The 25,012-nt window shown below is 42.4% G+C and overlaps 1 protein-coding gene and 1 pseudogene across 1 annotated transcript in view; both read left to right on the top strand.

Moving 5' to 3' along the window:
• The window catches only part of SIPA1L1 (signal induced proliferation associated 1 like 1), a 520,426-nt gene that overhangs the window by 69,458 nt on the left and 425,956 nt on the right, over nt 1-25,012 (top strand). The gene's annotated exons all lie outside the window — the stretch shown is intronic.
• Nucleotides 12,238-13,070, top strand: LOC113899064 (annotated as a pseudogene).

Consider the following 25,012-nt stretch of genomic DNA (forward strand, 5'->3'; position numbering starts at 1 on the left):
AAACAGAAAGGCAGCCAAGATTGGTATCCTGGGCGTGCCTCAAGGGTATCCAGATTCTTGTCAATGTTCCATAGCTGCTTCCAATCTCAACTCTGGCAACAGCCTAGAGAAGATAAGCTATATATAGGAAGGTGCCCATGCATTTAATCCAAGTAGCAAGGTCAACTCTGTGTAACAAAATTGGAGAATGATGACCTATATTCCCAAACCAGTAAAGTATCAACAAGCAGTCACTGAAGGGTCTGAAACACCAGCCAAAATTTCCTTGCAGACAGTAGTGTGCTGTGAACCAGCTCTTTGGAAGGCAAGCTGTGATTGGTAATGTTTGTCCTCCTTGTGTAAATTCACCCTCCATAGCTGATTTTAAGTAACCAAATGCTGAGCAGCTGGCTTGAGGGTATAAACTGGCTCCAGCACACTCTACCTACAGGGCAGCAGCAGCTCTGCTCAAGGGGCAAAATAAGCATTGGCCGGGGCCCTAGAATTCCAAACCACGTGGGGCTCTGGTTCCCTCTCTCAGGAGTGGCACCCCCATCTACCCAGGTACCCAAGGGCAAAAGTCAGAGAGAGCTACTCAAAGGCCCCCTCTGCCCACTTCTAAACAGTGATCAGGTCTGCTGTCTTCCAAAATATCCTTCAAACCCACCTGTTGACTTCCATCCCCTCCACTCCTGCCAAATCCAGGCTTTTATGATATCTGGCCCACACCTGATCTTTTTTTTTTTTTTTTTGTAAATTAATTTATTTTAATTGGAGGCTAATTACTTTGCAATATTGTAGTGGTTTTTGCCATACATTGACATGAATCAGCCATGGGTGTACATGTGTTCTCCATCCTGAGCCCCCCCTCCCACCTCCCTCCCCATCTCATCCCTCAGAGTCATTCCAGTGCACCACCCCTGAGCACCCTGTCTCATGCATCGTATCTGGACTGGTGATCTATGATATGATAATATGATAATATACATGTTTCAATGCTATTCTCTCAAATCATCCCACCCTTGCCTTCTCCCACAGAATCCAAAAGTCTGTTCCTAACATCTGTGTCTCTTTTGCTGTCTCACATATAGGGTCATCGTTGCCATCTTTCTAAATTCCATATATATGCATTAATATACTGTATTGGTGTTTTTCTTTCTGACTTACTTCACTCTGTATAATAGGCTCCAGTTTCATCCACCTCATTAGAACTGATTCAAATGCATTCTTTTTAATGGCTGAGTAATACTCCATTGTGTATATGTACCACAGCTTTCTTATCCATTCATCTGCCAACGGACATCTAGGTTGCTTCCATGTCCTAGGTGTTGTAAACAGAGCTGCGATGAACATTGGGGTACATGTGTCTCTTTCAATTCTGGTTTTCTCGCACACCTGATCTTCTAATTGTTCTCACTTCATCTGCTCTTGCTCCCCTGAGTAAGTGTAGTCATCACGTAGTGCCTAACTCATCCTCTGAAAATGCGAATCTGATTGTACTGGTCCACTGAAGAGAACTTCCAATGGCTCATGTAGCTTTAGGGCTATGACCAGTCCTCAGCGCTCTAGATGCAGCCCCACAGGCACAGCCCCACTTTTACCAACATTAACCCAATACCCTGGCCCTAGCTTACTAGGCTTCAGCCTCTTTTGTGTTATTATGTTCCCTGCAATGAGTCTGCACTTTTTCATGCCTAGATTTATGCCTGGAGTCTTGTGTGTGTGTGCTGTGTCTTCTAGCATACACTAGGCTTTCTCTAGTTGTGGCAAGCAGGGGCAACTCTCTAGTTCCAATTCACAGGCTTCTCGTGGTGGTGGCTTCTCTTGTTGCAGAGCATAAGGTCTAGGCACACGGGCTTCAGCAGTTGCAGCAGCTGGGCTCAGTAGTTGTGGCACACAGGCTCTAAAGTACAGAGGCTTCAGTAGCTGTGGCACATAGGCTTAGCTGCCCTGCAGCATGAGGAATTTTCCCAGCCCAGGGGTCAAATCCATGTTCCCTGCATTGGCAGGCAGATTCTTTTTTTTTTTTTTTTTTAATTTTATTTTATTTAACTTTACAATATTGTATTGGTTTTGCCATATATCAAAATGAATCTGCCACAGGTATACATGTGTTCCCCATCCTGAACCCTTCTCCCTCCTCCCTCACCATACCATCCCTCTGGGTCATCCCAGTGCACCAGCCCCAAGCATCCAATATTGTGCATCAAACTTGGACTGGCGACTCATTTCATATATGATATTATACATATTTCAATGCCATTCTCCCAAATCATCCCACCCTCTCCCTCTCCCACAGAGTCCAAAAGACTGTTCTATACATCAGTGTCTCTTTTGCTGTCTTGTATACAGGGTTATGATCATGGCACCCGGTCCCATCACTTCATGGGAAATAGATGGGGAAACAGTGGAAACAGTGTCAGACTTTATTTTTCTGGGCTCCAAAATCACTACAGATGGTGACTGCAGCCATGAAATTAAAAGACGCTTACTCCTTGGAAGGAAAGTTGTGACCAACCTAGATAGCATATTCAAAAGCAGAGACATTACTTTGCCAACAAAGGTCCATCTAGTCAAGGCTGTGGTTTTTCTGTGGTCATGTATGGATGTGAGAGTTGGACTGTGAAGCTGAGCGCTGAAGAATTGATGCTTTTGAACTGTAGTGTTAGAAAAGACTCTTGAGAGTCCCTTGGACTGCAAGGAGATCCAACCAGTCCATTCTGAAGGAGATCAGCCCTGGGATTTCTTTGGAGGGAGTGATGCTAAAGCTGAAACTCCAATACTTTGGCCACCTCATGTGAAGAGTTGACTCATTGGAAAAGACTCTGATGCTGGGAGGGGTTGGGGGCAAGAGGAGAAGGGGACGACAGAGGATGAGATGGCTGGATGACATCACTGACTCGATGGACGTGAGTCTGAGTAAACTCTGGGAGTTGGTGATGGACAGGGAGGCCTGGCGTGCTGCAATTCATGGGGTCGCAAAGAGTCGGACACGACTGAGCGACTGATCTGATCTGATACAGGGTTATTGTTACCATCTTTCTAAATTCCAAATATATGCGTTAGTATACTGTATTGGTGTTTTTCTTTCTGACTTACTTCACTCTGTATAATAGGCTCCAGTTTCATCCACCTCATTAGAACTGATTCAAATGTATTCTTTTTAATGGCTGAGTAATACTCTATTGTGTATATGTACCACTGCTTTCTTATCCATTCATCTACCAATGGACATCTAGGTTACTTCCATGTCCTGGCTATTATAAACAGTGCTGCGATGAACATTGGGGTACACGTGTCTCTTTCCCTTCTGGTTTCCTCAGTGTGTATGCCCAGCAGTGGGATTGCTGGATCATAAGGCAGTTCTATTTCCAGTTTTTTAAGGAATCTCCACACTGTTCTCCATAGTGGCTGTACTAGATTGCATTCCCACCAACAGTGTAAGAGGGTTCTCGTTTCTCCACACCCTCTCCAGCATATATTGCTTGTAGACTTTTGGATCGCAGCCATTCTGACTGGCATGAAATGGTACCTCATAGTGGTTTTGATTTGCATTTCTCTGATAATGAGTGATGTTGAGCATCTTTTCATGTGTTTGTTAGCCATCTGTATGTCTTCTTTGGAGAAATGTCTATTTAGTTCTTTGGCCCATTTTTTGATTGGGTCATTTATTTTTCTGGAATTGAGCTGTAGGAGTTGCTTGTATATTTTTGAGATTACTTGTTTGTTGCTTCATTTGCTATTATTTTCTCCCATTCTGAAGGCTGTCTTTTCCCCTTGCTTATAGTTTCCTTTGTTGTGCAGAAGCTTTTAATTTTAATTAGGTCCCATTTGTTTATTTTTGCTTTTATTTCCAATATTCTGGGAGGTGGGTCATAGAGGATCCTGCTGTGATGTATGTCGGAGAGTGTTTTGCCTATGTTCTCCTCTAGGAGTTTTATAGTTTCTGGTCTTACGTTTAGATCTTTAATCCATTTTGAGTTTATTTTTGTGTATGGTGTTAGAAAGTGCTCTAGTTTCATTCTTTTACAAGTGGTTGACCAGATTTCCCAGCACCACTTGTTAAAGAGATTGTCTTTAATCCATTGTATATTCTTGCCTCCTTTGTCAAAGATAAGGTGTCCATATGTGCGTGGACTTATCTCTGGGCTTTCTGTTTTGTTCCATTGATCTATATTTCTGTCTTTGTGCCAGTACCATACTGTCTTGATGACTGTGGCTTTGTAGCAGAGCCTGAAGTCAGGCAGGTTGATTCCTCCAGTTCCATTCTTATTTCTTAAGATAGCTTTGGCTATTCAAGGTTGTATTTCCATACTAATTGTGAAATTATTTGTTCTAGCTCTGTGAAGAATACCATTGGTAGCTTGATAGGGATTGCATTGAATCTATAAATTGCTTTGGGTAGTATACTCATTTTCACTATATTGATTCTTCCAATCCATGAACATGGTATATTTCTGCTGGGGACCAGCCTCGGCTGATCCAGGGTATTCAAAGCGGGGACAGCATCAGCGACCTATTTATTTAAATATTTTATCAAAGATATAAAGAGTAATAGGATGAGGATAGCTCAGTGAGGAAATTCAGTGGAGAAAAGAGGCTGAATAAACTTCCAAAGCAGGGAATTTACATCACCTACGAAGGCCACAGGCGTCCTCCCGTTCTCCCAAAGGAGAGGAGACACTAAGGCCTCCCCGGTCGGATCTTGGAAGCCCAGGCAAAATTAGTAGGCTTGACGAGCTTCCCCGCCTCAGAGGAAAAATTCAGCTAGAAGGTGAAAGAAAGAACGACATGGGGAGACCAAGTTTCGGTGAACAAGGCCCACACTTTATTTTCCAAAGTAGTTTTTATACCTTAAGTTGTGCATAGAGGATAATGGGGGAAGGGGTGGAGTCATGCAAGGACAGCAGTTCCTGGTCCTAATCGAAGCCAGGCTTTCAAACTTATCATATGCAAAAGTTCAGGTGAATTACATCATCTTCTGGCCAGGAGGCCTGTTAACATTTTAAGAAACTTATCTTTCTCTAAAGGTGATTATTCCAAAGTCAGGCACCAGCCCCCAAAAAAGCATTGGACAAAGCTGCATTCCTATAGGGCAAAGGTGAGGTGGGCTCAATCAAGAAAAGAATTAACTCAAGGGTCCAAGGTTACAAACATTGAGGCTACTACTTACATTTCTATACGCCCATTATATCAATCAATACACTGCCAAGGACACAGTAGGTAAGGAGTATGGAGACTTAGCAGCAAACATTGGCCCAATAAGTGAAAAACCCTTCACCAATACAATTTCTAATCAATCTTTTAACTACTCAAAGGAATCTGTGTTTAGACAGTTTAGAACATCTCATGCCTCTCACAGTTGGGAGGCTCTGAACAATCACATGTGGCTGGAAAAACCTATTCAGGCAGGCTAGAGGATTTCCAAAGGAGTTTGTAGGTTAAACACTGTCACACCCAGGAATTATTAACTGGAGCTGTAAGCTAACTCTTTTTTCAGAGAGAGGTAGTGGGGGACAGCCCCCCTTAAAGTCAGAGGTGTAGGTGAAAGCACAAAGCAGAAAGTAGGCAGACTCTGGTTTTGGGGGTAGCTGCTCGAGAATTTCCAGGGGGACTCCTGAGGCTCGATCCCGCCTTTGCGTATGCCGAGCCTCCTTCCTCATGACCTTTGCCACGGGCGGAGCTCGCTCCCCGCATATTTCTCCATCTATTAGTGTCCTCTTTGATTTCTTTCACCAGTGTTTTATAGTTTTCTATATATAGGTCTTTAGTTTCTTTAGGTAGATATATTCCTAAGTATTTTATTCTTTCCGTTGCAATGGTGAATGGAATTGTTTCCTTAATTTCTCTATTTTCTCATTATTAGTGTATAGGAATGCAAGGGATTTCTGTGTGTTGATTTTATATCCTGCAACTTTACTATAGTCATTGATTAGTTCTAGTAATTTTCTGGTGGAGTCTTTAGGGTTTTCTATGTAGAGGATCATGTCATCTGCAAATAGTGAGAGTTTTACTTCTTCTTTTCCCATTTGGATTCCTTTTATTTCTTTTTCTGCTCTGATTGCTGTGGCCAAAACTTCCAAAACTATGTTGAATAGTAATGGTGAAAGTGGGCACCCTTGTCTTGTTCCTGACTTTAAAGGAAATGCTTTTAATTTTTCACAATTGAGGATAATGTTTGCTGTGGGTTTGTCATATATAGCTTTTATTATGTTGAGGTATGTTCCCTCTATTCCTGCTTTCTGGAGAGTTTTTATCATAAATGGATGTTGAATTCTGTCAAAGGCTTTCTCTGCATCTATTGAGATAATCATATGGTTTTTATTTTTCAATTTGTTAATGTGGTGTATTACATTGATTGATTTGCGGATATTGAAGAACCCTTGCATCCCTGGGATAAAGCCCACTTGGTCATGGTGTATGATCTTTTTAATGTGTTGTTGGATTCTGATTGCTAGAATTTTGTTGAGGATTTTTGCATCTATGTTCATCAGTGATATTGGCCTGTAGTTTTCTTTTTGGGGGGGATCTTTGTCAGGTTTTGGTATTAGGGTGATGGTGGCCTCATAGAATGAGTTTGGAGGTTTACCTTCCTCTGCAATTTTCTGGAAGAGTTTGAGCAGGATAGGTGTTAGCTCTTCTCTAAATTTTTGGTAGAATTCAGCTGTGAAGCCATCTGGACCCGGGCTTTTGTTTGCTGGAAGATTTCTGATTACAGTTTCAATTTCTGTGCTTGTGATAGGTCTGTTAAGATTTTCTATTTCTTCCTGGTCCAGTTTTGGAAAGTTGTACTTTTCTAAGAATTTGTCCATTTCTTCCACTTTGTCCATTTTATTGCCATATAATTGCTGATAGTAGTTTCTTATGATCCTTTGTATTTCTGTGTTGTCTGTTGTGGTCTCTCCATAGATTCTTAACCAGTGGATCATCCAAGAAATCTGCCTAGAGTTGTTATATGTGTTTTTTTGCCTTCCCTGGAAAGCTCTTCCCCTCCTTTCTTTATCTCCTCTATTCCTACTCATCCTTTAAGCCTTAGCTTAAAATCACCTCCTCCAGGAAGCCTGCCCTTGGATTCTCAGACAAGGGTCATATCCTCTTGTTATCAATTCCAAAACATCCTGCATTTCTGCTTTCCAGTTACCCATTACCTGTCTTCCCCACTGGACCATCAGCTTTCTCACTGCTTATAGTGAAAAATGCTTGACTCTGAAGATGGCATTTTCCACATAGCAGCCAGAGTGGTCCTTCTAAAAGGCAAGTCGGTTCTTGTCACTCCTCTGTTCAAAATTTTGAATGACTTTGCAGCTCTCAGCATAAACTTCAAAGTCTGTACCAGAGTCCTACATCTTCTGTTACTCTCATCATCTCTTACTCTGCTCCAGCCACACTGGCTTCCTTGCTTTCTTGACTATGATAAACATAACCCTGCTATAGGACCTTTGCATATGCTGTTTCTTCTGCAAGAAAACCACAAGGCTCATGCCCTCATTTTCTTCAGATCGCTGCTCACATGTTACCTTATCAGAGACACCTTAATGGCTTAACTTACTTAACTCTGATACGTGTTTTTCAGCACCACCAAGGAATCTCTGATTCTTAGCAGACACTGATTGGGAGTCCTACAAATTAAGTTCTGATACTATCTAACTGGGATGGTGTTATAACCCACAGGTTAAGGGCTCAGTCCCACAAGACTGATTCCACTTCATAAGCCAATCACAAGTCCAGATTGTTACCTGTGCTTCTGACTGAATGGCTATAAACTGGAGCTTCCTACAGCTCCCTCCTCAGTTTTAATTAATTTGCTACAGTGGCTCCCAGACAGCAGCAAAACACTTACCTACATTTACCAGTTTATTATAATGGACATTATAAAGAATAAAAATGAACTGCAGATGAAGTGGTACATAAGGTGAGGTCTGGAACGTCCCAAGGACAGGAGCTTCTGTCCCCATGCAACTGGGACGAGCAGCCTCCTGGCATTCACCAACTCCTAAACCCATCAAATCTCTCTCTCTCTTTGATTTACAGCATTGTGTTTGTTTCAAGTACACAGCAAAGTGATTCAGTTCACACACACACACACACACACACATACACATATGTCTTTTCAGCTTCTTTTCCTATATAGATTATTATATAACATTGGGTATTGACCTGAGCTCCTAAACTAGGTTCCAAATCTTATTGTTCAAGTGTTTTTATAGAGCTTAACCTACAGCTCCCTTCTTCCTAGTCCCAGAAGTCAGTGGGAGGGGTTGAAAGTTACATACCTTCCAATCTTAGCGTCTTTCTGGTGACCATCCCCATCCTGAGGACCTGTCTAGGGGCCCCACACTAAGTCACCTCATTAGCATAAACTCAGGTGGGCACAAGAGGGCTGCCTTTTGAATACAAGAGAAAGTCCATCACTCATGACATTCCAGGGATTCTAGGAGCTTTGTGACAGGTCTTGGGAACAAAGACTGTATCACATCCCAACTCATCAGTATCACTCCCCCTCGCCCTGCTTTTTATACCTTCTTAGCCTTTATCATGCCTGTGTGCTCAGTCGCTCAATCATGTCTGACTCTTTGTGACCCCATGGACTGCAGCCCACCAGGCTCTTCTGTCCATGTGAAGAAAATTGGAATAGGGTGCCATTTCCTACTACAGGGGATCTGCCAGACCCAGGGACTAACCCATATCTCTTACATCTCTTGCACTGGCAGGTGGATTCTTTACCCCTAAGCCACTTGGGAAGCCTTTATCACCACATGACAAATGATTTGCTCATTGGTTCATTTGTTTATTGCTGGCTCTTCCTTTCTAGGAGATGAGCTCCAGGAGAGCAAGGACTTCCATCTATTTCTGATCACTGTTGTGCCCCTGCCATCCAGAACAGCACCTGGCTTAATAGTGCTTCCTTATAATGATCTGTGCAATTGCTGCATCCTGGAAAGATTCATGGGAGAATCTCACAATGGCTCTGTACACTGCTGTTTATTTTTAGTTACACTGCCCTGGGGTGATACATTTACTTGTATTTTCTGGTAAAATCCTTCCAGCATTGGTCATTCTACTTTTCCACTATTTCTTCTTTGTGTGGGAAAAAGAGTCCCCCAGGTTATAGTTCTAGCACTTACCATGCACAGTTAGAAGCAGCTTTTGAGAAGAGAAAATGGAAAGGTTCAGGGATACTGTAAAACCTGCCTGTGGTTTGCCAGGCTCTGAGAAAGAAGAAAAGAGTTTAATACCAAAGGTCAGAGGCACAGTTTATTTTCTCTTCTTTCCCTCAGAAGAAGTTACTTTTAAAGAACAGGCCCAGGTAATTTCTATCAGTGCATGCGTGCTAAGTTGGTTTAGTCATGTCCGACTCTTTGTGACCCCATGGACTGTAGCCCACCAGGCTCTTCTGTCCGTGGAATTCTCCAGGCAAGAATACTGGAGTGGGTTGCCATTCCCTTCTCCAGGGGATCTTCCTGACCCAGGGATCTAACCCCACATCTCCTGAGGCTCCTGACTCCTAAGGCTCTTGCATTGCATCAGATTCTTTACCAAGCCAGCAGGGAAGCCCATCAGGGGAATTTGAAAGTGAATAGAGTAACACACCCGTATTTGCTCAGGATGAGCCAATCAAAAGAGTTTCCTTTGTTCCTTCTTGTCTTAAGGAAAGGAGGGTATCAGAGGGTAGGTGTGGCTTTCCGGGGTTCCTTTGAAAGGCCTTGAAAGAAGCAGATCAGATTTGGAAAGGGAGGTGGTTCCTGTCCGTTAGGAAGGGGGAGAAATCAGTCAGAGACAGAAACAGAGACGCATCTGATTTCTAACATTTCCATGAGAAATACCAGCTCCTGGTGAGCCTAGAGCTGAACCACTGCCGGCCACAGAAGCTGACTGGATGCTTCTTGGGCCAGTTCTACTGGCCCTTGTCCTTGTCAAACTTTGGTTCTGTTCTGACTTGCTGCTTTGGCTGCAGAAGTCCTTTGATGTCCTTCAGGCTCTGCTTTCCTATTTGTAAAGTGCAGCCTGGACTCTGTGCTCGAGTGCACAGGCTCTAGAACTCAACAGCTGGGGTTCTAATCCTGCCTCTGTCAGGTACCAGACTGCTGAGTGAGGCATGTTATTTAACTCTCTCACGTATAAGATGAGGAAGGGATGTGCCCACCATTTAAGCTTGTTAGAAGGATTAAGTGATGCCTTAGAACAGTGTCTGGACTTCCAGACTCCTTGGGCAGACTTGGGACAGACAGTGTCAGGACAGGCAGGGTCTGGATCCTGGAGGCCATGTGTGTGGTTCTTGTCACCAACTCATGTGTCCCTGGATGAGCTTTTTATCCAGAAACTTTACTTTCTGTCTTTACAAAAGGATGGGCAACCATTGCTAACACACCTGCTCCGAGGCTTGTCTGGGTGGGAATGAGTCAGTGGGAGCAGGGAAGGGCCTTCCCAGGCAGGTGTAGGGACCAACAGAGAAGCCTGACAATGGTGTGCAAGCCCGCTCTTGGCCTGACTGCGTGTTTAGTCCTAGCGTGGGGACGGGGATAGTGTTGCCACATGACGATGTTAGGAGATAGGCACACAGGTCAGAGATGAAGATTCCCAGACTACAGCCAGGATATGTGCACTCTGGAGACAAGAAGAAAAAAGCAACAAACTCCCATGCATGCTGTCCTATGGCACCAATACATGTTCTCCAACCACCTGAAGAATTTGTTTGCAGGATAGCAATGAAAACAGTGGCCTTGTTGGGCAAGGACTGGACAATGTTTGTGAATGAAGAAAAAAAAAAGAGAGTAGAGGGAAAAGAAAGCTTACAGGTTCCATCGGAAAATGCCTTATGTCTCATGGAGGCAGCAGAGGCTCTGGCTGTTGTTCAATGGGAGGGGCTGGCTGCAGAGCATCAGGGAGAGCTCAGAGCCCTCAGAGTGCCAGCTGTGGTCACAGAGGGTGGCATGAACTAGAGCCAAGGGAACGAGTGACGCTAGGCTGCATTCCAGGAAGACCCCAGCTCTGCGGGAGGAGGGAAACACATGCTGGGCCTCTGCTGCTCCTTACAGCTGGCAGGTTACAACCCCTGCCATGGGCACACAGCCGGCTTCTACTGCCTCTACTACAGGCAGAGCCTGTAAAAACAACCGCTGAAGCCATCATGCTGTCCACTTGGGGAAGAGACTTGGATTTTAATCAGAGATGGTTGAAGTACAGTTGTATCTGACTGTTTGTAACCCCATGGACTGTAGTCTGCCAGGCTCCTCTGTCCTTGGAATTCTCTGGGCAAGGATACTGGAGTGGAAAAAAAAAAAAAAAGGAATACTGGCGTGGGTTGCCATTCCTTTCTCCAGGGGGCATTCCCAACCCAGGGATCAAACCCAGGTCTCCTGCATTACAGGCAGATTCTTTACCATTTGAGCCACCAAGGAAGCCTGATGGTTGAAAGACCCATAAATAAATGTGAGGAAAAGGACTCAGAACAAAAGTCCAATGAAGGAGAAGAGGGAAAGGATGGGGATAAAGATAGAAGGAGGCTGCATGCAATTCACAATGGGAACAACTTGTGCTGGTGGCCGAGGTGGAAGAAACTCAGTCCTGCATGAATTAGCAACTCAGGGAAGCTGAGGACACAAGTACAAAATAATGCCAAGACAGCTGTAAAGCAAAATCAACTAGTACAAAATAATGAAAAACTCCAAAGAGGGATTACACAGAAGGAAGGAATATTTTAAGCAGTTAGTGAAGGCTGCTAGAAGAAGTGAGCTCTGAGCAAGGCGGAGTTGAAGCAGATGAGAAATGTACACTGAGAGAGATAGAAGGTTAAGGTAACATTTCAAAGGAGGTTGACTTTCTTCTTTTAACTCAAGTATGGAAGCCTGAGTGCTAAAGAATTGATGCTTTTGAATTGTGGTGCTAGAGAAGACTCTTGAGAGTCTCTTGGACTGCAAAGAGATAAAACCAGTCAATCCTTAAGGAAATCAACCCTATAATATTCATTGGAAGGACTGATGCTGAAGCTCCAATACTTTGGCCGGCTGATGTGAAGAGCCAACTCATTGGAAAAGACCATGATGCTGGAAAAGATTGAAGGCAAAAGGAGAAGAGGGCAACAGAGGATGAAATGGTTAGATAGCATCATTGACTCAATGGACATGAATTTGAGCAAACTCCAGAGATAGTGAAAGACAGGGAAGCCTGACATGCTGTAATCCCTGGGGTTGCAAACAGTTGGACATGACTTAGCAACTGAACAGCAGCAACGTAGTTGATCTACAATGTTGTGTTAATTTCTACGGTAGGCTCTTTTCTGGCTGGAACCATGGAAGGTGCAGAAGAGAAGAAAAAGTTTTCTGCTGTGCCAGAAACCCTTAAGAAAAAGCGGAAGAATTTCACAGAGCTTAAGATCAAGCAACTGAGAAAGAAGTTTGCCCAAAAGATGCTTCGAAAGGCAAGGAGGAAGCTTATCTATGAAAAAGCTAAGCTTTACCACAAGGAATACAGGCAGATGTACAGAACTGAAATTCGAATGGCTAGGATGGCACGAAAAGCCGGCAACTTCTATGTACCCGCGGAACCCAAATTGGCGTTTGTCATCAGGATCAGAAGTATCAACGGTGTAAGCCCAAAGGTTCAAAGGTGCTGCAGCTCCTTCGCCTCCGGCAGATATTCAACGGCACCTTTGTGAAGCTCAACAAGGCATCAATTAACATGCTGAGAATTGTGGAGCCATACATTGCATGGGGTACCCCAATCTGAAGTCTGTAAATGAATTGATTTACAAGCATGGTTATGGCAAAATCAACAAAAAGCGAATTGCCCCGACAGACAACGCATTGATTGCTCGATCTCTTGGGAAATATGGAATCATCTGTGTGGAGGATCTGATTCATGAGATCTATACCGTTGGAAAATGTTTCAAAGAAGCAAACAACTTCCTGTGGCCCTTTAAATTGTCTTCTCCACGAGGTGGAATGAAGAAAAAGACCACCCATTTTGTAGAAGGTGGAGATGCTGGCAACAGGGAAGACCAGATCAACAGGCTTATTAGAAGGATGAACTAAGGTATCTACCAGGATTATTTTTGTAATCTGGTTAATAAACAATTGAAACAAATTGAAATGCAAAAAAAAAAAAATTCTACTGTAGAACAAAGTGATTCAGTTATACATGTATATACATCTTTTATATGTTTTCCATTATAGCTTATCACAGGATATTGAATACAGTTCCCTGCACTTGTAGGAGCTTGTTCTTACTTCGTTGTTTGCATCTGCTAACTCCATCCCTCCCTCACACTGCCTCAAAAGGAGGCTGAGTTCTGCAGTATGATGAATGGGAAAGACAAACTTGGATGTGAATCCCAAAGCTTGATTTACAGCTCTGTGACCTGGGGGTTCTCTCAATTTGACTTCCCTGCACCGCAAAGTAAACATTATAATACCTTCTTCTTGGGTATTGTGAAGAATAAATAAGATAATGTATACCAGCAGGGACAGCATTGTGCTCAGTATGCAGTAGGCACTTGCTGCTGCTGCTAAGTCGCTTCAGTCGTGTCCAACTCTGTGCAACCCCATAGACGACAGCCCACCAGGCTTCCCCGTCCCTGGGATTCTCCAGGCAAGAACACTGGAATGGGTTGCCATTTCCTTCTCCAATGCATGAAAGTGAAAAGTGAAAGTGAAGTCCCTAGTACCTGCTAATTCCCTTTCTCTTTCAAGACTTTCATATAAGCCCATTGTTCAGGCTTCAAGCAGCATAAAGTCGTGCTCTTTCACAACTAGTAGAGGTCATTACTTGCTCCAGAGTTATCCTATGGTCTCAGGTTCTAAAAAGAAAGTAGCTGAAAAGAGAGTGAAAATATAAAAAATGGAGTTGTGACAACGCAATCATTGTACTGGAACTTCCTGTTTGTCTATTTCCTCCAGCTTCTTGAGAATGGAAACCATGTGTTATACGCCCAGCATTCAGCCCAGTGTCTGGCACACAGTTAAATCTCCATAAATATTTTCTAAATGAATGGAGACAGGTGAGGAAAAATGGGGAGATGACCAAAGAATTAGATGTGATTATCTGGAAAGCATTTTGAGGAACTGAGTATAAGAACAAAAAAACAAAAGCATATAAACAAGGGAGAGAAGAATGTCTTTAAAAACTGAAGAGGATTAGAAAGACCACCATAAATACATAGTAAATAACAAAAGAAGAGAGCAAGGACGGAAATGCGAGAAACAAGGAGAGAGAATGAGAGAAATGGAGGAATCACCCCCAACTTGTAAAAGCCACAGGGGTTCTGCAACCTAGAGCAGCTGGGTCCTGTGTAAAAGTTTAGAGAAGGCAAAGGACTTTTTCAGTTATAGGAGGAAGAACAAGGAAGACACATCCTTTTGTTTGCTTGGAGCAAGATGTGTAATGATAGCAGATGAAAGAGAAAACAGAGCTACTGGGTCTTGCAAGCCTCCTGCCTCCTGCGCAGAGAGGAAGTTCTTTGTCCTGGAAAGCGAGCTGCAGGAGGTGGTGAGTATGAACGGAAGCCAGGAGTCCAGAGCTCTGAGCATCGCAGGTCGATCTGCGTCTCTCAACCCAAGTAAGCTATGTCATCCCAGATGTCAGAAGGAACTCATTGCAGATAAACTTGCTGCCCTCATCTTGTCATCTTTGACAGGCCCCAAAGACCTGGAATGCTGCTTTAAAAAAAAAAAAATTGTATCTGTTTATTTTTGGTTGCACTGGGTCTTCATTGCTGCAAGGGCTTTTTCTAGTTTGCAGTGAGCAGGGGCTACGCTTCGTTGTGCTGCGTGGGCTTCTCATTGCGAGGGCTTCTCTTGCTGTGAAGCGCAAGCTCTAGGTACTCGGGCTTCAGGTGCTGCAGCAGGCAGGCTCGGTAGCTGCGGCTCTCAGACTCCAGAGCTTGTACTCAGTAGTGGCGACACACAGGTTTAGTTGCTCCGTGGCATGTGGAATCCCCCTGGACCAGGGATAGAGCCCATGTCCCCTGCATTGGCAAGCGGATTCCTATCTGCTGTACCACCAGGGAAGTCCTGGAATGCTGCTGTTAAACTCGAGAGGAGCAAAGAATAAAAATATGAGATCTCAATATAGCTCACTCCAGTTGTTTGCAAATTATGTTTCTCAGATCCCTCCTGAGGCTTTTTTTTTTTTTTTAATACAGTCTGAAATTACAGAAATCAAATATAGAAAATGAGTCAAAGCAAAGATACTCTGGGTGTCATAGGGAAAGGAAGCTAGGAACACCCCCATTTTGTCCCCTTCTTTCCCTGGAAACGGAGTACACCCCAAGGCACTCTAATGAACCCTAGAGTGAAAACCACCTCTTTAGATCAGGAAAGTTGACATTTGCTGAATAAATCACTTGTTAGCTCCTCTAAAGGAAGCAGCAGACCCTGGAGGCTAGCCAGCAAGGGTTGCCTAGGAGAAAATAAGGACAGACTAGCCTCACTTCCTTTTCCATAGGCTACGGGTGGAATGTTACAGCAGATTTCATCTAGATTTGAGCGATATGCATCACAACATCTCTCATGATAATCTTACAAAGTGAAGTCTCTGTGATGACGCCACTGGGTGGATGCTACACTATTAAGACCATCCTCCAAAGGTTGTTGGTTAATGGGTTAATGCAAACCTTGGGGGAATTTCTTTCTTTCTTTCTTCCTTTTTTGATTTTGACTTAAAAAAATTTTTTTTATAGTTGAAGGGTAATTGCTTTACAGAATTTTGTGGTTTTCTGTCATACATCAATATGAATCAGCCATAGGTACACCCTTGTACACCAATGTAAAATGTACAATTAGTTTGTTCAACATCACATTGCTAGCAAGTGGAAGAGTGAGGACTGTGCCTAATGATTGCCAAAAACTTGGCTATTAGCCAGATGAGGACATTGGTGATGTTCATGACATGAAACTATCAAGGATAAGAGATAAGTCAGATAATAAAATTGTCATTCAGAAGGTCAACAGCTCAAAATGATAGACTACATTGAACATAATGAATGTAAACAGAATGAATAACTGAAGGTCTAAGACAAAACAAAAACAACAGCAAAGCAAACTCAGTTACATAAATCCAAGTTGAGAGGGATATGGCTTAACAACAGTGTGTGTAAAAGAAGGGGTTTTAATTAAAGACAGACTTGTTATGAGTAAATGGTGAAATACAGCTGCCAAAAATGTTAACACGAACTTGAGTCATATTAATAGGCTTAGAGGGTCCCCAGCCAAGGCACGTCCAAGTCTGCTGGGACCTGCAGGGTTCGTTGTCGTATCTACAGGATTCTGCGCTGGGAATCACATTATAAGAGGGATGGTGTTAGAAATTCAGTTGAGATGGTTAGAAGTGTGGAAGTAATCTGGGAATACTTATCTTAGAAAGAAGTAGGCAGTGGGAATAAGAGAGCTATTTTCAAGCATATAAACGGCCACTGCTCAGGTTGCTACTTACGACAGGAGTATTCTGTGCTTTAGTAGAGAGAACCAGCCTTAGAGACACTTTGGTTTCGTATGTTTTCAACACTTATGACCAATAGGACCCCAGGACCTGGCTACCAGATGGAGTTTCCAAAGCTAGATTTTGAACAAGTCTTTGGAGAGTTTCAGGTAAAGATGGCAAGAAGACCTGATTCCCTGATTAATATGCAATAATAAGCAAATAATAAAGCCTACCCCTCCAAACAAAACCAACCAACTAAACAATAAACATACAATCAAGCTTCACTAACAACAGCAAAACAAGGAGACGTGCAACTTCTTGCCAGAATTTTTTTAAAGCCTTAAGAATAAAATCCAGTTAGCCAGGGGATGAATAGCTAAACTAGTAAAAACACACACAAAACCCTGCACAGAACTCAATGCTAGGTGACAATAGAACGATGTTTACCATGTTCTCAGAGAAAAGATTTGTGATTTAACAATTGTATCCAAAAAAAAAAAAAACAATTGTATCCAGGTTATCCTTCAAGAACAAAGACCGTAGGCAAATAGTCTCAAGCACGCAAGAGCTCAATATACTTTACCATGGGTTCTTCTTGAATAATTATTGATCAATAAAGTTGAAATGCAAGACACTAGAAGAGGACTCAAAATAAAGTTAAAAAAGGAAAAAGAATCAGAAATTAGCATTGAATCCTATGGATGTATTCTATAAATGTCTTAAATGTCAATGTAAATGTTAAAACCTTGACAGGATAAATTTAATATAATCAAAATTCAGTAGCATTCAGAGGGGAACTGGGAACAAGCTATGAATGTATACTAGGAAATCAAAAATATCTAAAATTAAAACAGTTCAAGAGCACTTTAACCTGTTAAGTTTTGTTTTGAATAATATTTTCATCTCAATTGTAGGGATTCTTTGAGGAACCAAGATCTTGAGTGGTGAAGATACATTTATCTGAAGTGTGGCGTTTTCCTCTTTTCACTTCAATTTCATTTATTTCTTTTTTTCCTTTTTTTTTTTTAGTAATATTAGATTTAATGCTTTGCTAAAAATAGCATGGATAGTGTGGTAGATACAATAGATTGGACTATTACATCTCTTCAGTTTTAGCCTACTCTGTCTTCTTCTTCAGGGGCTGGAATGATACAGTGGATCTGTATTTCCAGACCCTTTCTCTCTCTTTTTTTCCACATCATGTAGCATGTAGAATCTTAGTTCCCGGACTAGGGATTGTACCCATACCCCCTATATTGAAAACACAGACTCTTAACTACTGGACGGCCAGGGAAATCCCTCTTCAGACTCTCTTGCAGCTCCTATTCCAACAAAAATTTAGGGGTCACCAATCAGATGCACTTTCTGTAGGATGAACTCAGGACAGAGTTCAGTGAGGATAGGTGGTGTCACTGGGGCTTCAGCAGTCGCATTATGGCTCTGGAGCCCAAATTCCACTGGGGCTCTGACTCCTGCATTATAGCTAAGGCAACCCCGTGGTTCCTGGAACCAAAACTGAGAAGTAAGGTGATCACTTTGTCGTGGCTGGATTGCACTGGGATAGTATATTATAATTTCCTGTGGCTCCTGTAACAAATTGCCACAAATTTGGTGGCTTAAAACAAAAGAAAATGATTGTATTATAGTTCTGGAGGCCAAAAGTCTGAAATTAGTATCCTTGAGCTGAAATCGAGGTATCAGAAGGTTATTCCTTGCTTCTTCTATCTTCTGGTGGCAGACAGCCTTCCTTGGCTTGTGCCCATATCACTCTAATCTCGGCCTCCATCTTCAGTTGCCTTTTTTGGTCTGTGTTAAATCTCTCTCTCCTTCTACTTATAAGGATACATTCACTTGTATCCATGTCTTTAGGGTCCACCCTGATAATCCTGAATAATCCTCTCTCAAGATCACATCTGTGGAGAGTCTCTTTCTAATAAGGTAATATTGACAGGTTCCAAGGATTAGGATGTGAATATATTTTAGGACTGTGTTTTAGTATACCATAAATGGCATGAACAGTATGAAAAGGCAAAATGATAGGATACTGAAAGAGGAACTCCCCAGGTCAGTAGGTGCCCAATATGCTACTGGAGATCAGTGGAGAAATAACTCCAGAAAGAATGAAGGGATGGAGCCAAAGCAAAAACAATACCCAGCTGTGGATGTGACTGGTGATAGAAGCAAGGTCTGATGCTGTAAAGAGCACTATTGCATAGGAACCTGGAATGTCAGATCCATGAATCAAGGCAAATTGGAAGTGGTCAAACAAGAGATGGCAAGAGTGAATGTTGACATTCTAGGAATCAGTGAACTAAAATGAACTGGAATGGGTGAATTTAACTCAGATGACCATTATATCTACTACTGCGGGCAGGAATCCCTCAGAAGAAATGGAGTGGCCATCATGGTCAACAAAAGAGTCTGAAATGCCGTACTTGGATGCAATCTCAAAAACGACAGAATGATTTCTGTTCGATTCCAAGGCAAACCATTCAATATCACAGTAATCCAAGTCTATGCCCCAACCAATAATGCTGAAGAAGCTGAAGTTGAACGGTTCTATGAAGACCTACAAGACCTTTTAGAACTAACACCCAAAAAAGATGTCCTTTTCATTATAGGGGACTGGAAAGCAAAAGTAGGAAGTCAAGAAACACCTGGAGTAACAGGCAAATTTGGCCTTAGAATATGGAATGAAGCGGGGCGAAGACTAATAGAGTTTTGCCAAGAAAATGCACTGGTCATAACAAACACCCTCTTCCAACAACACAAGAGAAGACTCTACACATGGACATCACCAGATGGTCAACACCGAAATCAGATTGATTATATTCTTTGCAGCCAAAGATGGAGAGGCTCTATGCAGTCAGCAAAAACAAGACCGGGAGCTGACTGTGGCTCAGATCATGAACACCTTATTACCAAATTCAGATTGAAATTGAAGAAAGTAGGGAAAACCACTAGACCATTCAGGTATGACCTAAATCAAATCTCTTATGATTATACAGTGGAAGTGAGAAATAGATTTAAGGGCCTAGATCTGATAGATAGAGTGGCTGATGAACTATGGAATGAGGTTCGTGACATTGTACAGGAGACAGGGATCGAGACCATCCCCATGGAAAAGAAATGCAAAAAAGCAAAATGGCTGTCTGGGGAGGCCTTACAAATAGCTGTGAAAAGAAGAGAAGCGAAAAGCAAAGAAGAAAAGGAAAGATATAAGCATCTGAATGCAGTTCCAAAGAATAGCAAGAAGAGATAAGAAAGCTTTCCTCAGTGATCAATGCAAAGAAATAGAGGAAAACAACAGAATGGGAAAGACTAGAAATCTCTTCAAGAAAATTAGAGACACCAAGGGAACATTTCATGCAAAGATGGGCTCGATAAAGGACAGAAATGGTATGGACCTAACAGAAGCAGAAGATATCAAGAAGAGGTGGCAAGAATACACAGAAGAACTGTACAAAAAAGATCTTTATGACCCAGATAATCACGATGGTGTGATCACTGACCTAGAGCCAGACATCCTGGAATGTGAAGCCAAGTGGGCCTTAGAAAGCATCACTACGAACAAAGCTAGTGGAGGTGATGGAATTCCAGTGGAGCTATTTCAAATCCTGAAAGATGATGCTGTGAAAGTGCTGCACTCAATATGCCAGCTAATTTGGAAAACTCAGCAGTGGCCACAGGACTGGAAAAGGTCAGTTTTCATTCCAATCCCAAAGAAAGGTAATGCCAAAGAATGCTCAAAGTACCTCACAATTGCACTCATCTCACACGCTAGTAAAATAATGCTCAAAATTCTCTAAGCCAGGCTTCAGCAATACACGAACCGTGAACGTCCTGATGTTCAAGCTGGTTTTAGAAAAGGCAGAGGAACCAGAGATCAAATTGCCAACATCTGTTGGATCATGGAAAGAGCAAGAGAGTTCCAGAAAAAACATCTCTTTCTGCTTTATTGACTATGCCAAAGCCTTTGTGTGGATCACAATAAACTGTGGGAAATTCTGAAAGAGATGGGAATACCAGAGCACCTGACCTGCCTCTTGAGAAACCAATATGCAGGTCAGGAAGCAACAGTTAGAACTGGACATGGAACAACAGACTGGTTCCAAATAGGAAAAGGAGTACGTCAAGGCTGTATATTGTCACCCTGCTTATTTAACTTCTATGCAGAGTGCATCATGAGAAACGCTGGACTGGAAGAAGCACAAGCTGGAATCAAGATTGCCGGGAGAAAAATCAATCACCTCAGATATGCAGATGACACCACCCTTATGGCAGATAGTGAAGAGGAACTAAAAAGCCTCTTGATGAAAGTGAAAGTGGAGAGTGAAAAAGTTGGCTTAAAGCTCAACATTCAGAAAATGAAGATCATGGCATCTGGTCCCATCATTTCATGGCAAATAGATGGGGAAACAGTGGAAACAGTGTCAGACTTTCTTTTTTTGGGCTCCAAAATCACTGCAGATGGTGACTGCAGCCATGAAATTAAAAGACGCTTACTTCTTGGAAGAAAAGTTATGACCAACCTAGATAGCATATTCAAAAGCAGAGACATTACTTTGCCAATAAAGGTCCATCTAGTCAAGGCAATGGTTTTTCCTGTGGTCATGTATGGGTGTGAGAGTTGGACTGTGAAGAAGGCTGAGCACCGAAGAATTGATGCTTTGGAACTGTGGTGTTGGAGAAGACTCTTGAGAGTCCCTTGGACTGCAAGGAGATCCAACCAGTCCATTCTGAAGGAGATCAGCCCTGGGATTTCTTTGGAAGGAATGATGCTAAAGCTGAAACTCCAGTACTTTGGCCACCTCATGCAAAGAGTTGACTCATTGGAAAAGACTCTGATGCTGGGAGGTATTGGGGGCAGGAGGAGAAGGGGACAACAGAGGATGAGATGGCTGGATGGCATCACTGACTCGATGGACGTGAGTTTGAGTGAACTCCGGGAGTTGGTGATGGAGAGGGAGGCCTTGTGTGCTGCGATTCATGGGGTTGCAAAGAGTCAGACATGACTGAGCTACTGAACTGAACTGAAATGGCATGATCCTGGAGGCTGAATTTGGGGCAGAACCTTCCTGGTTCTCCAGACTCCTAATTTTCGCAGAACTCGACACTGCCTGACACACCAGTCTAAAGCATTGTTCTAGTGGTCATACTTAGAGACCCAAGCTTGCAGCCTGCTCCCAGGGCCCTTCCTGAATTCTATTTGTACCCAACTCCCTGTACACTTAAACCACAAGAGCTTTGTATTATATGCAACTGCTAGTATGATTGTTTACATATTGTTTATGTAGGATTGTATACTTTTATCTGTATATCTACATAGATGAGCTAATCATTCACTCTACTCAAATGCACAAAGACACCACTTTATTTTTAAATTTTTTTATAATGTAATTTTATTTACTTATTTATTGGTCATACCATGAGGCATGTGGGCTCTTAGTTCTCCAACCAGAGATTGAACTCACACCCCCTGCATTGGAAACATGGAGTGTTAACCACTGGGCTACCAGGGAATTCCCCTACCTTGTTTTAAATAAATGCTCTGGTGTTGATTGTAAGCTCCTTCAGTTATGTAGTAATGGTTGTTGTGGTGGATGGAATACAAGGAAGGAGGCATTGAAATTTTACTCCAGTCTAGTAAACTTAATATAATGAACAAGTTTATGGAGTTCACTGAGGTAACTTCTCAGTCTCTCAGGTACTTCTCGCTCCTCTCCAGGGTGGAGTCTGTGGATTGTATGGCTTCATGGTGGCATCAGCAGGGAGGGAAAGACAAAGTCCTCCAATCCACATTCAGCTCTTTGGTTACCAGGGATCTCTGCTTTCACTGGCAGTTGTAGGCTCTTTCCTAGACTGTGGTTTCTGAGAAGTCCTCCACTGGCATTTATGGTACTGGCCTATTGCCTCTGCTCTTGAAGTCCCCACAACTAGACTTCTGTCTACTGACTCCAGTCCACGGGGCTTCATTATTCCTGCCCTCAGACATGTAGGAACTTCTGGGCCCTTGCAGGACACACCAGGCTATGAGGGAGGAGGAGCATGTCTTCAGGTTGAACTCTCCACCTGGGCCCCATTGGAGGTGGGAGCATGCGATGCTGCTCTAGAGACTGACAATGTCTTTGTAGGATGGATAGGGAAGCCTGCTGGTTCTTGGACTTCTGTTAGCTATCTAGATACTTTAAGTTTCCCTCTGTGCACACAAGTTTGGTTCTAGGGCAGGTTGAAAACCAGAACCTTGTGTCTGACCTCTCATTCTCTGACCCTTCTCCTAAAATTCCTGGAGTGAGAATTGGGCAGGTTTGGGAGTTTCTTTTTCATCTGCTGCACATCTGTCTACTGACATGTTCTTCCTAGGGTAGCCAGCCTCATGGGATGGCCATTGCGTAATGGAGAGAAGTCCCCTGTATGCCAGAGAAGAAGCTCTATGATCTAGTACTCATGTTAAAGGGGGAGATGACATGGCTTAAAAATCCTTTTCTCTCTTGATTACCTCTGACTTTCCTGAATATTTTCTTGTTTGAACTCAAGAAGTCAGGAAAGTTAGCTGTCATCAATGCTCCCTGATCCAGGTTGTACATATTCTTCCCCAGAAGCAATAAGTTATTGGAACTCAACAACTCAGCTCTGATGAGGGAAGCCTACTGGGGAACCAATTAAGAAGGAAATTAGAATGGATTAATCTCATATTTTAAAATATTGGTTGTTAATCTATGCACTCAGATATGCCTGTAACATTATCCACTAAATTTTCATCATGGTTACTTTTAGATTGAAGCAATTGGTAATTATTTTATTCTTTGTACTTTCAGTTATTGCTTGGATTTTTAAAAACAGTTTAATAAAAATATTCATAACAATTTGGTTTGAATCCTTTCTCTGCAACACTATATCAAGAACTGGCATCATATTGACCCTCCATAATTCAGTAGTCACAAATTCATTAACTGGTTGGATATCTGCTGTGCTCCAGGTTATACATTAGGCATTAAAAATGAAATAACTAAACATCATGTTTGTCTTCTGGGAAATCACAATTTCAAAAAGAATTCTAAGTACACAGCTCTAGCACAGTCTGATAAGTATGATGACACCATTTCTTGACTTTACGTGTCATGAAGACCTGACTCAATTTCATAACACATTTCATTAAACATCCACATACGAGCTGAGCTCTAACCAAGGGCTGGGGACAGAAGCACATCATTTCAACTGGAGAGTTTTCCACCAGGAGGTCTCAGGGCTTTCGTGTTTCCCCTGAAAGTCTGCAGGACAGAGTTCACAGGCTGGAACTCTCTTCACCTTCAACCTCTTGCCGATTGGTCTACCTGCAGGAAGCAAGAGCTGATGAAGAAGTCAGCAGCGATGGGTTCTGTGTTATGGATCAAAGAGAACACAGGTGGTGGGATGGGTGGCTGCGTGTAGCTTGGTAGGATCTCCAGCCACCAGGGAGGAAGTGACTAAGGCAGGGAGTCAGAGTTCTGCTCTGTTCTACACAAGACGATTCTCTTCAAACCTGGTCTCCACGTTGAGCTGACTCACCAACTTCCTCCTCCCACGGAGTTAGAGCTGCCCCTCTCCCAACTGCAGTGCTGAGCACTTGTTTCAAGGTAGATTGTCAGAAACCTGTTTCATTTCTCCCTTCTATTTCTAGGGCTGTCACTGACTTGTTGAGTCATATTTGGCAAGCTCCGAATCTCTCTTTTCCCATTTTATCCATCTGGATAATACAGTTTATAAAGAGTTCTAGGCATTTTGTTTCGAAAAAGGTATAAGCATGTACAAATAATAGTGTTGTTTACCAGAAGGTTTTTATCGGTACACAGCTCAATTAAAACATGATCTTACTGCAATAAAAATATTTTTGTCTATTTCATTCTTCACTGGCATGAAAGCTCTTTGAAAACAAGGACCATGTGTTTACATATTTCTATTCCCAGCACTCGGCACAGTACTGTATAATGAAGCCTGGTATTCTCTGCCTGATCCTTGAACCCAGCGGGAAATCCATGCATGTTGATGAGTAGCTGTGACGTCTTGTGATACATTTGGACCCCTTTTGAGATGTAAGTCTAGAGCTCTCATCTGTTTTTTAATGGTGTAAGCCAAAAAACAGAAACCAAAAAAAAAAAAAAAAAAAGCAAACAAAAACAGTTAAAAACCATACAGGAGGCCCTTTAATATCTCTTTATTGAATGAATGTACAGCTGAAACTCTTCTGTCTCAACATTAGACAATTAATTCTGGTCATTCCTAAAGAGTGCCAGAGTTCTGGAGAAATCTACACCATCTCACAGTATCAGCAATGGTCCATTTAATACCAAACGCAAAGGGAGAAAATAGAAAGAAAAGAAAAAGGTAAACACCATGACCATCTTACTGACAAGGAAGAGCATCACTTAATACTATGCTCAGGGTAATTATGCCCAGGTTATCTATTTAAATCACAGCAGTCAAACTACTGTAAAAGCCTCAATATGGTGTCTTAAAAAGAGAAGATACTGCATTTGTATTTGATGGTAGCAAGAAGGAAGTGAGATGAAATAAAAGTAAGATACTGTGAGGATGTCACCATAAAAGTTTTGCTAGAACTTAATTGTGTCATCAATAT

The sequence above is a fragment of the Bos indicus x Bos taurus genome, chromosome 10 (assembly GCF_003369695.1).
Source record: "Bos indicus x Bos taurus breed Angus x Brahman F1 hybrid chromosome 10, Bos_hybrid_MaternalHap_v2.0, whole genome shotgun sequence".
Taxonomy (NCBI): Eukaryota; Metazoa; Chordata; class Mammalia; order Artiodactyla; family Bovidae; genus Bos; species Bos indicus x Bos taurus.